Source organism: Odocoileus virginianus, chromosome 15 (assembly GCF_023699985.2).
Source record: "Odocoileus virginianus isolate 20LAN1187 ecotype Illinois chromosome 15, Ovbor_1.2, whole genome shotgun sequence".
In the NCBI taxonomy this organism is placed as follows: domain Eukaryota; kingdom Metazoa; phylum Chordata; class Mammalia; order Artiodactyla; family Cervidae; genus Odocoileus; species Odocoileus virginianus.
Window position 1 is genome coordinate 11,753,456 of NC_069688.1, and position 16,240 is coordinate 11,769,695.

The 16,240-nt window shown below is 41.4% G+C and overlaps 1 long non-coding RNA gene across 6 annotated transcripts in view; it reads right to left on the bottom strand.

Annotated features, from left to right (window-relative positions):
* LOC110130084 (uncharacterized) overlaps window positions 1–5,561 on the bottom strand; it is a 230,881-nt gene extending 225,320 nt beyond the window's left edge. For 2 of the 6 annotated variants that reach the window (XR_002311722.2, XR_002311723.2), the window contains exons 1-2: window positions 5,195–5,507; window positions 1,827–1,985 (exon numbers count right to left, since the gene is read on the bottom strand). This is a non-coding gene — a long non-coding RNA (uncharacterized lncRNA). Of the gene's footprint in view, window positions 1–1,826; window positions 1,986–5,194 lie in introns of all 6 variants that reach the window. The other 4 variants (XR_011491402.1, XR_011491401.1, XR_002311721.2 and 1 more) reach the window with 4 other exon arrangements.
* Window positions 5,562–16,240: the final 10,679 nt, after the last annotated feature.

Here is a 16,240-nt window from a genome sequence, read left to right on the forward strand (position 1 = left end):
AGTATGACTGAACATGTACCACTGCTTTTTAAAGCCTGGATATAACACTTTGTGATACAGCGACTTGATGGCTGAAAAAGCAAGAGAGTTCCAAAAAACACATCTATTTGTGCTTTATTGACTATGCCAAAGCCTTCAACTGTGTGGATCACAATAAACTGTGGAAAATTCTGAAAGAGATGGGAATACCAGGCCACCTGACCTGCCTCTTGAGAAACCTGTATGCAGGTCAGGAAGCAACAGTTAGAACTGGACATGGAACAACAGACTGGTTCCAAATAGGAAAAGGAGTACGTCAAGGCTATAGATTGTCACCTTGCTTATTTAATTTATATGCAGAGTACATCATGAGAAACACTGGGCTGGAAGAAGCACAAGCTGGAGTCAAGATTGCAGGGAGAAATATCAATCACCTCAGATATGCAGATGACACCAGCCTTAAGGCAGAAAGTGAAGAAGAACTAAAGAGCCTCTTGATGAAAGTGAAAGAGGAGAGTGAAAAAGTTGTCTTAAAGCTCAACATTCAGAAAACTAAGATCATGGCATCCAGTCCCATCACTTCATAGCAAATAGATGCGGAAACAGTGGAAACAGTGGCTGACTTTATCTTTCTGGGCTCCAAATCACTGCAGATGGTGATTACAGCCATGAAATTAAAAGATGCTTACTCCTTGGAAGGAAAGTTATGACCAACCAAGACAGCATATTAAAAAGCAGAGACATTACTTGGTCAACAAAAGTCCGTCTAGTCAAGGCTATGGTTTTTCCAGTAGTCATGCATGGTCACCAAAGAGTAACATGATTCATATTTTTTCCTCAGACCTCTATTCTTCCCATTAAGGAGACTCAAGCACTCACAGCTTTTCTCTTTCTATTCTTCACTATCATTATCAAATATATTAACACACAGGCACACTTTCGAACTCCATCTCTCGTTTCACTCTTATATCCCTCCTCCATGAATCTTCCTCTTCCCCATTCTTATTTCTCTGTGAACTGAAAAATTAATCATTCCTTAGAAGCATAAAGATAGTTATTCGTCATATGCCAGAGATAGAAACTCCTCATTTTCATCTAAAATTACACAATGAAAAGTGAAAGTGTTAGTCTCTCAGTCGTGTCGCACTCTTTGTGACCCCATGGACTATAGCCTGCCATGCTCCTCTGTCCACGGAATTCTCCAGGCAAGAATACTGGAGTGGGTTTTAACCACAGATATATAAACATATATATGCATATACACATATACACACATACATATGCATTACTGTTGGTCAGTCACTAAGTCTTGTTGGACTCATTGTGACCCCATGGACTGCAGAAGGCCACGGATTCCCTGTCCTTCACAATAATAGATGCATTTTATAAATATATATAATATGCAGTTAGGATTTCAACCTATGACTTCTGGGGGTTCACACAGAGCAGTAGTTACGGTGAATTCTAGAAACAACACTTTTTTAACCACAGACATGTAAACATAGATATGCACATGCACATACACTCATTCCCTGGTGGTTCGGATGGTGAAGAATCCGCCTGCAATGTGGTGGACCTGAGCTCAATCCCTGGGTTGGGAAGACCCCCCTGGAGGAAGGCATAGCAACCCACCCCAGTATTCGGGCCTGGAGAGCCCCCATGGACAGATGAGCCTGTCAGGCTACAGTACAAGGGGTCACAAAGAGTCAGACCCGACTGAGCAACCGAGCACAGCACATATACACACTTGCGTGTGCACACATATGTAAGTAATATACACAGTAAGTGCCAGGTGGTAAGGACCACATGGCTGTGAGCAGAAGGGCTAGATGCGCACAAGCGCCTACCTGTCCTGGGATCTGAGGGAGATGTCCTGCTGGAACTGTTGTCAGGTGTTCAGCAAGTTGAGAGCGATGCTTGGGGAGAAACTGCTAATCTTCCAAGCAAGAAGCTTCCTGGGAAGTGCTCCAGAGGTCTTGGTCCAGTCTGGCGGGTCTTTGAGGGTCCTAGTGGAAAATCAGACTGTCAAGAGTGATTTGTGACAGGGGCTGTTGTCTCAGTCCAAGTCACCGAGGCAACAGCCCACAGCTTTGCCAAAGGACACAGCAAAACCCCAGTGGAAATGGTGTAGATCCCACGCAGACCATCAATACCGCCTGAACATCCACAGGGTGTGACCACAGGTTGACCCTGGAGCTGGTCCAGACAGTGAGGCTCCTCGCCCTCCTCTAGCTGTAAAATGTATGCCCACGGGTCCTTCCCTGTGGAAGGGAGCCATTTTCAAGGAGGTTGTTTTGAGATATTGGGGTGATGTTGAGACCCTCTGAATTGTTAAAACTTGTCTATAAAGTTGAGATTTTGAAGAGCAGGGGTAGACATCTACTCACAAGTAGCATGTGATCATCATTTGTATAAATAAAAATATGTGCAGTTGAAATCCTGTTGTTGCTTAGTTGCTAAGCTGTGTCTCTTTTGTGACCACATGGACTATAGTCCACCAGGCTCCTCTGTCCCCAGGCAAGAACACCGGGTCCATTAAACATAGTGCTCAGCAAAATTATGCTCATGACTTGGATAAGCCAGGACCTTATCTAAGTAACACAGTGATTCCCAGATACTATTTCAAAACTTAACAAGGGATTTCCATATGCCAGTTTCTGTTCAAAATCCTTTAATCCCCACAAGAAACTGGGGAGGTAAATACTATCACTATTTTGATTTTACTAGTGAAAAAAAAAAGTAGAGAGATCAAGTGACTTTCTTGAAGTTGCACAGCTAAAAAGTAGCTGAGCAATAACTATGAACCCAAACAGTCCACCCTATTAACCTGGACCCTCTAGGCTATAGTGCCTAGCAAGTTAATATCCTATCAATGCATTCTTTTTAAGGAAAGAGCTACTTTCTTCCTTTTTTTACCCCTCTCAAACTGGGTTTAGAATGTCCTCATAATCCCATTAAAATATAAACACCTCAGAGAGATGTGAAAACATTGAGTGCTAATAGCACTGCAGGTGCTGTGCGTATTCTGATTTTATTAAAATAGAAAGTTGAACTGCAAAAGAAAATCAAGTGCTAAGAAAGGTAACTCCAGGCACCATGTCTGGCTCACCCTGCGGCATTCTACTCATGAATATGGTAACCAAGAGGAAAATAAACATGCCCAAATCGTTATCCCAGAGGTATATGGTATGTAAGCACTAAGAATTATTTTATTCTGCTCTGGGGCCCATTTTACATTCAACTCTTCATTTCTCCATCTCCTTATGAGCCTGTGCTGCAGAAGCTCTCTATCCCCAAGTGGAAGTGCTCATTTTCCCCACTCATCTGAGGGGCCAACAGGTCAAGATAACACGATGTACTGAGAAGTGATTGGGTCCTTCCAGGGTTTACATGTCCTCAGAGTAATAGATCCAGAGGACCCCTGACTCCTGCCAGGACCCAAGTACAACACCCATTCCAGTGTCTCCCCCACAGCCTGGAGACTTCCCTTCCCCACCAGACAGAAGCTCCATGAAGACAGAAGAGCATTGACTCTCTTCGCTGTCATGTCCCCAGTGCATAGCTCAGAGCCCTTCCTGTGAGGTATTCTCAATAAATATCCAATGGATGCAAAATCTGCTTCTAGCCAGGGGTGCAGATGAAGGTATTTTTGTCCCCTAAGTGTCTGGAATTTTTGTCATCACACCTCATGAGGAAGGATGGAGAGGAGTGGTAATGTGGTCTACCTGGTAGAGGGCAGGGATACTGGTAAATCCCTAGGATACACAGGACAGGCTCCATAACAAAGAATTTCTCAAAGCATCAACCCTGCTGAGGCTGAGAATCTCTGTTCTAATCCACTGTATCGTTTTGAATAATGAAAAAAATGAGAACTGAAGAGATGATATTCCTGACTCAATCTTGCCCACTAGAACAGTGGCAGTCAGACCCGGAGCCTGACTCCCAGTGCAGGCTCCTTTCCTCACTGATTAATACTCCAGAAATCAGGACAAGTCTCTTCAGAGCATTCATGTGGTTTCTCAGGCCAAATAAGCTCATGATAAAAAGAGAATCTTATCTTATAGCATGATTCCCTATTTTCATTTAAAAAAAAAACTACATAGCTTACTTTCCTTTAGTTTTCTACACTGCTGAGGCACTGCTTTTTTATCACTCATTGTTCTAAAGATGGGTTAATAGGTGGCTGTGTGCTGTGCTAAGTGGCTTCAGTTGTGTCTGACTCCTTATGACCCCATGGACCATAGCTCACCAGGCTCCTCTGTCCACGGGATTCTCCAGGCAAGAATACTGGAGTGGGTTGCCATTTCCTCCTCCTGGGGATCTTCCCAACCCAGGGATCGAACTCCCGTCTCTTTTGTCACCTGTATTGGCAGGTGGGTTCTTAACCACTAGTGCCTCCAGGGAAGCCCAATGGTTGGTTAAAGGGTGAAAAACTAAGGACAAGGAGGTGACTCCTGAGCTCTTTCTCTCTCATTCTCCCTTTAAAGAGAAACAAATGGAGAAGAGTTAAATCCGCTAACTTTGAACAGTAGTTGCACTATTAACTTCTGTATTTTTCAAACTCTAAGCAACACGACCTGAGCTCAAGCATCTCCTGAAGCTGCTGACCATCCCCCTGGCTGCCTTGTTTTCACACGTGCTCTCAGGCTCCAGGAGGAGGCAGAGTAGAAGACAACCAGAAGCAAAACCTCAGGGTCTAGACAGCTCTGCCACTCACTCGGGCAAATTCATTAGCTTCTCTGAAACTGAATTTTCTCATGAAAATGGAAAATTTCTTAAAGGAAAAATAATTATAGGGATGTTGAAAAAAATTTAAAGATGAATTAAGTTCCTCCTGAAAAGGCTGAGCACCTACTTGGTGAAGATAATAGATGTCCGCTTTTAACTGTCAATAGAGCTTTTATTTTTTTTTTTTTTCATTCTTTTAATCCTTCAAAACAAGACTAAAAATACCAAGGCAAGAATTAACAGCTAAAATATATTCCTCCCCCTCCTCTTCCTCTCCAGTCAGTAACCCCTAAATTCTTCAGCCCCTACTACATGATGAAGTTTGCTCTAGGCGTTAACTTGATGACTTTTGTCTGTTACCGGCTCTATAGATCTATTAACATTGATTATCTAGAGTGGATTTGTTACTGCACTAGACATTCACCAGGCGAGAGGGAGGGACAGACAGGAAAGACTCTGATCTATATCCTGCCCTCAGGAAACTCACAGTTTAGTGAAGAGAGAAGACGAGAGCACATACAATCCAAACCCACGAAGTGGGTGCCTCCATGTCTGAGACAGATAATTCTTCCACACTTTCAAACAACAAATTCCACTTGTGGCTTGGAGCATGTGCTAACCAGCATTTGACACCCTTCAAACATCACTTGCTGCTGGGCAGATGCGCGGACGTTAGACACCACCTCAGACATCGCTTGAGGTTTGGCGCATGCGCTGACGTTAGACACCCTTCGGGATCACTGGCGGTTGGGACACACTGGCGGTTGGGCGCATGCACTGACGTTAGGCACCGCCTCAGACATCGCTTGAGGTTTGGCGCATGCGCTGCCGTTAGACACCCTTCGGGATCACTGGCTTTTGGGACTCACTGGTGGTTGGGCGCATGCGCTGACGTTAGGCACCGCCTCAGACAGCGCTTGATGTTTGGCGCATGCGCTGACGTTAGGCACCCTTCGGGATCATTGGCTTTTGGGACTCACTGGTGGTTGGGCGCATGCGCTGACGTTAGGCACCGCCTCAGACAGCGCTTGATGTTTGGCGCATGCGCTGACGTTAGACACCCTTCGGGATCACTGGCTTTTGGGACTCACTGGTGGTTGGACGCATGCGCTGACCTTAGACACCCTTCAGGATAGCTGGCGGTTGGGAATCACTGGCAGTTAGGCACATGTGTACAGTGAGGGTTAGGCTTTCTCTAATACAGTTCTGAGTATCTCACTCCTACAGAGTGAGTTCATTTGGCTAAGAGGAAGAGCGGGGGCTCTGTTGCTGACCTCTAAAGACTTCTGAACCCTTTTTCATTCCTCCACACTCTAGTCTGACAAATCCTCAAGTATACTCTGGGACAAGGCATTGGGAGAAAAAAAATGAGAACCACTGGTTTAAGACACATGTATCACTGTTCAGCTGACTACCCAAAATAAACTACGATTAACAAGATTAAAATAACTTCAACACTTCATGTTAAAGAGGCAGGGATAAGCTCTCGTTAAGGCAGTGCATAAAAGAGCAGAGCAGTTTTCAGTGCAAGCAGCCTGGTCTTGGGAGCCTTGGCCTCCCATAGGAGGAAAGAAAGAAAACAGGTGGGAGCGAGTCATGCCTGTCCCATCAGTGTGGAGAACAGACTTCTTCTGCTTTTGAAAACTGGAGCGCTCTTCCCTGACCCCACGGCCCACAGCAAACACACTCAGCAGCATGCGTTATTGACCCCTCACTCTGGACCGGGTCTTTGTGAGGTCTTACAGATGGTAAGGTGATTAAACCATCACTGTTGCTCTCAAGCAGCTGGAAGTCTGACTAAGGAGACTGTTAGAGAACAAGGAAGAGTAAGGCAATATAACCTGGTACATGAAACAAGGATAAACGAAACCTAGATTTTGTACTTAATGTCTAAGCAGGGGGCCAGAACAGCTGTGAAGAGCTAGGGTGGAGATTTCATTCCAAGTGCCATTGGCAGTAACAAGCAGTCAGGGACACCACAAAACAAAAATTTCACAAGGATTTCACCAGGCTGAAAGATCAGGCAGGGAATTCCAGGCCAATGGAATAACATGCCCAAAAGCCTACTGGTGGGAAAGCCCAAGGATTATCAAGGAAAAGGCAAATATACCTATGGGCTTTAAAATCCCTAAGCCATGTGGAATCAAAGAAAGGCTTTTAACTATGGAAATTACACAAAAGAGATTACAGTGGAATCCTCCAGAACTGTGTAGAGAAGGAGTTGGAGGAGCAAGTCCAGAGTCAGCGAGAGCTGTTAGAAGACCCGAGACCAGGTCACAGATGGGGCCCTGGATTAGGGCAGTGTCTTTAGGGATAGAGAAGAGATGGTGGGTTTGGTAGGTATTTTGGACAAATAGCTAAATTGAGATGTACCACATTCCTGAGTAAATATTTGACTATGATGCTGTGCTACAATTGAGGGCCCAACAATTAAAGGAAAGGATGGGCCCTAATATCTCCCAGCACAGACACAGGTGAACTACTGTGAAGAAGAGCCATTTTATTCAGGCATTTGTGCTGTGCAAAGATGCCAGGAGAAAATTAAACACTTTATTTCACTATGTATTTATGAAGCACTTCACTCATCCCAAATTCTCATTTATTGCCACGCACTGTAATACACTCCCTACAGACGTAATCTCATTTACTATCTTAAAAAAGTTTTTAAAATTAAGTTTTATTATTTTACATATGTATAAACAATAAAGCCAAGTTTTATTGTTTAAGTACCTTGCCCAATGTCATAGTTAACAAACTGCTGGCTTACACATACAGAGGAGAAAAGCAAGAAAGTATTTCAACAAATATTAAATTGAATTTTAAAATGTCTGTATCCCAGAAGTTCATGTGGCCTCGTCTCTGACCATTAAATAAATCCCTAAAGGATATAGTTTCTTTCATACATTGCTGGTGGAAATGAAAATTGGTGTGCTCCATCTGGAAGGGAATTTGGAGATAGTTAACAAAATTTCATACACACCAACCTTTTGACTCAGCAGTTTCACTTCTAGTAATTTATCCAGCAGCTACACCTTCAAAAATATGAAAATAAATGTGAACATTTCTTCAGCATTGCTTGCATATGCAAAATACTGGAAACAACCTAAATGTCCATACGTTGAAGAGTTATTGAATAAACTATAGTCCATCCATACACTGGATGCTAGGTAGCCGTTAAAAAAGAGAGGTGGGGGGTTGGGGAGACAATTTCCCTGAATTGGTATGGAATGACTTTAATGATCTGATTTTTAAGTGAATAAGAGCTGTCTAAACTGTTTTCTGTAGAGTATGTTATCCTCCACCTACCATGATGGTCCTGAACAAAGTCTGCCTTACCATCTTTAACACACATCATTGATTATTTTTTCTTTAACATTAGTAAATTTGTTTTTGATGCAAGGGTGTGAGTTAGAAATTTGGAAACTAGTTTATGTGTATACTTGGATTATAGTAAGTGAATGTGTGGTGAAAAATGAGGGCCAAGCTTCTCCTGGTCAGAGAAAGGAGCTATAAATAAGGAAAGGAAGAAAATGACAGTAAATCTAGTGATGCGGGACTGGGATTAGAACTATTAGTCTGAACTTATAGTTTTAATATGTGTGTGTGCATAAATAGATACAGAAATGAATATATATGCATATTTTGCATTAGTAAGTAAATATATCATTTCATAGCTATCTTTCCTAAGAGATCCTGGAAGTAGTAACATCTCAGTAGTAATAACTTTACCTAGTGCTCATCTTTTGGTTTATAAGTATCATTATTTGATAAAAGGAAATGGAGATCCTTAAAGATATAGAAAATTGGAGGACAGAAGCATTAAAAATTATATGTATAAGATGAGCCTGAAATACTTATGGAACCAAAAAATAAGAAGGAAATGTTCAACAAATGATGTGAATATGTTGAAAAAGACACATGGACTAAATTAAATAAGCTCCCACTGACTACATCTGGGACAGTTTGAGCAACAAAATAAATAAAAGTATGGTAATGGATTATAACACATAGACTAAAATAAATATCCATGAATCCATACTAATAAAAAAATAAATGAATAATAAGTGGAGATGAAAGACTTGCTCTTCCTTACAGTAGAATCAATTAATAATTTTATAAGGAATGATGAAAATTAAAAATGACCATTAGTAAACACCACAGTGAACATTGTTGCAGAGAAGTAATCATTGAAGGATGCTAAAGTTAATGGGCAAAAGTGAGATGAGAAACAGGACATTTGAATAGTCTCAAAGTGTCTCCCCACAAGATATTTATTCATTGCAAATGTGAAAACACTTATATGGTGGATAATTCTATCATTCAGCACCTTAACCAAGTGATCAAAATTGATATCATTAGCGGCACACACTGCACTCATGCACCTTCTGAAGTGATGCACAGAGAAGGATGAAGGTCATAACATCACTTCAGTAGTGATCCTGCCAAAAATATTTTATCCCATCTAATCAGACAAACCCAGACTTAGGGACATTTGATGAGATAACTACTAGGTTGTGGTTGTTTAATTGCCAAGTCATGTTCAACTCTTTGCAACCCCATGGACTGTAGCCCACCAGGCTCCTCTGTCCATGCAGTTTCCCAGGTTGGAGAATACTGAAGTGGGTTGCCATTTTCTTCTCCAAGAATCTTCCCAACCCAGGGATCAAACCCACATCTCCTGTATTGGTGGCTGGGTTCTTTACTGCTGGGCCACCAGGGAAGCCCATGTCAGTACCATACTGTCCTGGTTTTGACAGCTTTGTAGTATATTTTGAAATTGAGAAGTCTGAGTCCTCCAACTTTGTTCTTTTTCTAAATTGTTCTGGCTATCCTGGGTCTCTATATTTCCATAAGAATGTTAGGATCAGCTCATCAATTTCTGCAAAGATGCTGGGATTGTGTTGAATCTGTAGATCAATTTGCTGTCATATGAATAATACTAAGTTTGTGATCTGTCAATATATGATGCCTTTTCATTTATTTAGGTCTTCTTTAATGTCTATGAAAAACCTTTCTCTAGTTTAATACTGTTCATTTTTTAAAACTCTTCTTCCCTCGATGATGAACTGCTTTTGAACTTTACTCATTTAACCTGGGTTTGTTTCTGTACTCTAATTATACTCCACGACCTTGTCTATTCTGCATTGATGCTGCACTATTTTACTTACAACAGCTTTGCAGGACACTTTGACGCCAGATAAGGAAAGGCTTTCTATACTTCTAATAATTTGTTTTTCTCAAAATCTCTTGTCCTCACTCATTCTCCCATATGAATGTCAAAATTATCTTAAGTTCTGAAAGAAAGAATTCTACAGCAATCTGAATTGGAGGTACATGTTCCAGTTCATTTAAGGGACTGCATTCCTTTACAGCACTGAAAGTACCCTTACTTGTTCAACTTTTCTGTTATTTGTGTTTCAACAATGTGTTATATTTTTCTTTATGGGTTCTGTGAGGGTTAATTTTATGCATCACTTCTCACCCATACCTGATCAGGTGACATTTTAATGAGACTTTGGACTTGGAATCAATGTTGGATGGCTTAAGACTTCTAGGGATGTCGAGATGAGGTATGTGTATTTTAATAGCACATGAAAATAACATGAATTTGGGCAGGGGGTGCAAAAGATGGAATGTATAGTGCAAACTGTTTCCACTCAAAATGTATATACTGAAGCCCTAACCACTAATGTGACTGTATTTGCAGATAGGGTCTGTAAGGAGGTTAGTGGTTAAATGAGGCCAAAGGGTGGGGCCTTAATCCAGCAGGAAGTGTCCTTATACGGAGAGGAAGAGACACCAGAACTGTCTGTCTGTGTGTGTGCACAGAGAAGAGGTTCTGTAAGGACGGGACAGAGGAGCCTGCTGGGCTACAGTCCTGTCCATGGGGTTGCAGAAGAGTTGGACATGACTTAGCAACTAAACAACAAAAATAGAAGGCGGCTGTGTACAAGCCAGTGAGAGAAGTCTGATCCAAAGCAACCCTGACAAAATCCTGATTCTGGGCTTCAACCCTCTAGAACTGTGAAAAAATATAAATTTCTGCCATTTAAGGCACACGGTGTGTGCTTTCCTGTGATGGTACCCTGCAGACTATTAGGGCTTGCTAGGTGGCGCTAGTGATAAAGAACCCACCTGCCAAGGCAGGAGACAGAAGAGATGCTGGTTCAATTCCTGGGCTGGGAAGATCCCCTGGAGGAGGGCATGGCAAGCTACTCCAGTATTCTTGCCTGGAGAATCCCAAGGACAGAGGAACCTGGCGGGCTACAGTCCAAAGCTTTGCAGAGTTGGACATGACTGAAGTGACTTGGCACATATGCACACAGATTTACTGATACAAGGTCCTACACATTTCTTAAAATTTTTTGCCAGATATTTTTTACTATAATATTATTCAAGGCAGTATCTGGAATACAGGTTCTGAGACTTTTCTACACCTATTACTAATGTTCCTCGGTTCCTTTTCTTGAAGCCTGCTCTTATTATTATTGCCTCACATGAGTTTATTTTGTAGCTTCTGTTATTTAGCTGCTGCATTCAAAGGGACCTGACCCTGGTTTACCTTCATATTGGAGGACAAAGATTTCCAAATGCTATCCTTGAGGTCAGACACATACATTCATTTTAGAGACCAATCCGATTTCTCCCCCAAATTAAATGGAAAAAAAAGAAATATTTGCTATGTATTAGTCTCAAATCAAATTAAAAACAAAAAGTGGGGCTACAAATCAAAGTTACAATAATACTAGCTTTTCAATTTCTTTTTTCTAAGCTTCTTAATTTTATACTCATCTTTCAGTGTCATGTCTTTTTGTCTAGACAGTGTGTTGAAAAGCAGAGACGTTACTCTGACACCAAAGGTCCGTATAGCAAAGGTTCTGCTCTTCCCAAAGGTTGTGAGACCTGGACTGAAAGAAGGAAGAGTGACAAATAATTGATGTCCTTGAACCATGGTGCTGGAGAAGACTCCTGAGAGTCCTGTGGACAGCCAGGAGACCAAACTATTCAATCTTAAGGAAAATCGACCCTGAATATTCGTTGGAAGGACTGATGCTGAAGCTGAAGCTCCAGTATTTTGGTCACCTGATGCAAACAGCCAACTCATTAGAAAAGTTGCTGATGCTAGGAAAGATTGAAGGCAGGAGGAGAAGAGGGCATCAGAGGATGTGATGGTTGCATGGCACCACCGACACAATGGACATGAGTTTAAGTAAACTCCGGGAGTTGGTAATGGACAGGGAGGCCTGGTGTGCTGCAGTCTATGGGGTTGCAGAGTGGGACATGATGAGGTGACTGAACAACAATAACATAGCTGATTGACAATATTGTGATAATTGCAGGTGTACAGAAAAGGGATTCAGCCATACATACATGTGTATCCATTCTCCCCCAAACTCCCCTCCCATCCAGGCTGCCACATATCATTGAGTGGAACTCCTTGTGTTATACAGTAGGTCCTTGCTGATTATCCATTTTAATTAGAGCAGTGTAGCACTAGCTTTTCTAATCATCCATTTATCTCCTTTTACCAGAGATCTTCATCTCTTCATAAGGCTTGGACTTACTGTCGAGGATCTTTCATTCCATCCTGAAGTATTCCCTGCTCAAGAAGGTCGAGTGGTAGGGAATTCTCTCAATTTTCATGAACTGGGAGTGCCTTAATCTTTCCCTCATTTTTGAAAGACAGTTTTGCTAGACATAGGATCTTGGGTTGACAGCTTCTTTCCCTTCAACACTTCAAATACACTGACCCATGTCATCTGGCCTCTGAGGCTCCCAATGAGAAATCTCTTGATCCTCCTGGCAGATCTTCTCTCAACTTCATAAGTACTGATAATGTGCTTTACCAACGTCTCACACAATAGAACATTTTCCTATAGTATCATCAAGTCAGTTAAATCGTCACTTTCCAACCAGATGTAAGGAAAAAGAATTGAGTATTTCAAGTGGAGACATTATGAGGTCTTTAAAATTATTACCAATTTCAAACTAAAATGAAAAAGTTGCTGAAGCATCCTACAGATTTTAATTTCTAACAGAGTGAATACCAGTCTGTAACACTACATTTAAAAAAACAATCTCTTTGGGACCTTTTTCCTAAGTGTAAAAGGACCTTGAAGCTGAAAAGGGAGAAAACCACTGGGTTTATCCTCAGTCACGTTGATCTGTTTCTTGCTCTAATCTCACAGAGCATCACTGTGATGAAACTCACTAAAACCATTTATAAGACGCCAGCTGGGTGCACGTTTTTGTCCATAGAGCCCAGGAAGCTGATTTTGGTAACCTGACGGCTGGACTTACAGTTAGCATGCTTTTCTCCATGTTTTTGCCATTTTGTTGATTTTTTTCCCCCTTTTTTCTCTCTTTTTTCCATTTATCTTTATCTTTTTTCTCATTTTTAAAAATTTGTGTCTTTTTATCATTTTTTTCCCTGGCTTTAGTTTTTTTCTTCTCATTTTTTCATTTTTCTCCTGCTTTCTTCCCTTAGTTCTTTTTCTCACTTTATTTTTTTCTTTTTTAGCTAGTGTTCCTAGTATTAGTATAGTGCTCATCATTTACATAGTTAGTGTAGTTGGTACAGCTAATAGTTTATTCGCATATATAGTATAGTTAGTGTTAGCCCTGTTAGTATCATTGGTATAGTTAAATGTAGTTGGTATAGCTAATCGTTTATTAATGTAGATAGTTATCAGTATTAGCACTGTTAGTATTGTTGGTACACTTAGCGTAGTTGGTATAGTTAATAGTTTATTAGCATAGTTAGTGTTAACACTGTTAGTATCCTTGGTATAGTTAGTGTAGTAGGTATAGATAGTAGTTTACTGGCAAAGTTAGTATTAGCACTGTTACTATAGTTGTTAGCATTAGAATAGTTGGATAGCATTGTTAGCATACTCAGTATTGTTAATGAAGTTAGCATTCTTAGGACTGGTTGTGTAGTTAGAGATACAGGACCTCGTGGCCATCTCCACTAACAAGAGGGCTCGCAGATCCTTTACACTACTGGCGAAGGCCACTTTGCCAAAGTGAAGTTGGCTCGGCATATTCTGCCCAGGGCACTGGTGGTCATCTAGTTCATAAGAGAAAACAGAGCTGTTTGAGATGTTAAAAGCATGAAGATGCTGAACCACCCAAAATTGTGAAACTCCTGGAAGTGACTGATACTGAAGAGACCTTCCGCCTGGAGGCCCACAGCTGCATGACGGAGGGGGAGGCCCGAGGCGCGATCCGCCAGCTGGTCTGGCCCTGCAGCTCTGTCACCAGCGGGGCGTGGTGCACCCGGACGTGAAGCTGAGCAACCTACTCCTCGATGCCAACAGCAATGTCAGGATCTCCGACTTTGGCCTTAGCAACCAGTGGCACTCAGGAAAGAAGCTAGACACTTTCTGCGGCAGCCACATGTTCGCAGCCCCAGAGGAGCTGCATTACGTAGGCTCAGCAATGGATGTGTGGAGCCTCGGAGTCGCCCTGTACAGCATGGTAACTGGATCCCTCCCCTTCAGGGGATGAGATTTCACAGAGCTGTGGCAGTGTATGTTTAGAGAGCAGTACCAGGTGCCCGAATATCTACCAGATAAATCACAGACTTAATAGAAAGCATGTTAACTCTCAGCCCAACCAACCCTACCTACTTTCGCTGATGTTTGGCAGCATCCATGGGTGAACATGGACCAGGAGGAGCCACTCCCGCCAGCCTGTGAAGAGCACCCCAGGGTGACATTGGGGATGATACTGGGCTGGTGGAGGGACCAGATCCAGGGCTTAGACATTCTCAGCAATAGTGACAACATGCACATGATGAAACAAGATGGTGGGGCCACACCATCTCTGTGAAGCTGTCCAATTCCTCTAACCTCAGCAGCCAAGACCTACTTCAGAGGTGAAGGGTGAGGGGAGGGTCAAAGTAACCTTCCTACTGCTGCTGTTTTCTCAAATTCCTTCAACTTAAAATGCCAAGGTGTCATATTTTAGTGTAGCATGGTCTGAACTCTGTAAGACGTGACACCAAATGCATAGACAAACAAAGTTAAAAGAGATAAATTGGACTACAGCAAAATGGAAAGCTTGTGCATCAAGCACACAACAGAGTGAAAAGACAACCCATGGAATAGAAGGAAATATTTGCAAACAATGTATCTGACAATGAGTTACAATCCAGAATATACAGACAACTTCTAAGATTCAACAACAACAGAAACAAAAACAACCTGATCAAAAATGAGTAAAGAACTTAAAAAAAAACATTTCTTCAAAGAAGATAAATGAATGGCCAATAAGCATACAAAAAGATGGACAACATCTCTAGTCATTAGGGAAATGCAAATCAAAACCACAGATATCCAGCTCATACCCATTGAAGTGGCTACTATGAAAAGAAAAGAAAAGAAACAACCGTTGGCAAGGATGTGAAAAGGTTGGAACCCTTGTGCACTATTTTTATATTTATGGCTGTGCTGGGTCTTTGTTGCGGGGCATGGGCTTTCTCCAGTTGCTGCAAGTGGGGAATACTCTCTGGATACAGCGTGTGGGCTCAATAGTTTCGGCATATGGATTCTAGAGCACACAGGCTCAGCAGCTGTGGCTTCCGGGCTTAGTTGGGCGAAAGCCCAAAGGTCCACTGATAGATGACTGGATAAACAAAATGTGATGCATGTATACAACAGAATATCATTGAGACATAAAAAGGAAAATTCTGACATGTCCTATAACCTGTATAAACCTAAAAGACATAATACTAAAATAATCCCGTAACAAAAAGACAAATACTGTGTGATTGATTACACTTATAGGAAGTATCTAGGTACTCAAACTCAGAGAAACAGAAAATATAATACAATGGGGACTTCCCTAGCAGTCCAACAGTTAAGACTCTGCCCTTCCACTACAGGGAGCACAGATTCAACCCCTGGTCAGCAAATTAAGATCCCATATGCCTTGTAGCAGAGTCAAAAATTAAAAAATAAAAAATAAAGAAAATATGGCAACGGTGGTTTCTAGGAACTAAGAAGAAGTAGACATGGAGCATTGTTTGTTATAGAGTTTCACTTTGCAAGATTAAAAATTTCTGGAGATTGGTTGCACAAAAATGTAAATATACTTAACACTATTGAACTGCACACTTGAAAAGATTTAGATGCTATTAATACATTTTACATTATGTGTACTTTACCACAATTTTTTTTAATATCAAAAAGATAGTTCAAGGGAAACAATGACAGAAATCTAAATGAACTACCATGCAGATTGCTTGCCAAGAGTCTTTAAAGTTTCACTCCATGATAGAGTCCAAGACAGACCTTTTTCCTATGTGTTAGGTTTGTGCATAAAAGACCAGACAAGATTCAAATCAATATACCAGTGATTTGTTAAAAAAAAAAAAAAAAAGACTTTGTGATGACTAAAAGATTAGAAAATAAATATGCATTTATACAGTTTTTCAGAAAGTAAGACAGAGTGTAGATTCTCAGAAAATAGTGTACAGATTCACTGGGTATATGGTAATAGCAACAACAAGAAATTAATTCTTTGTTCA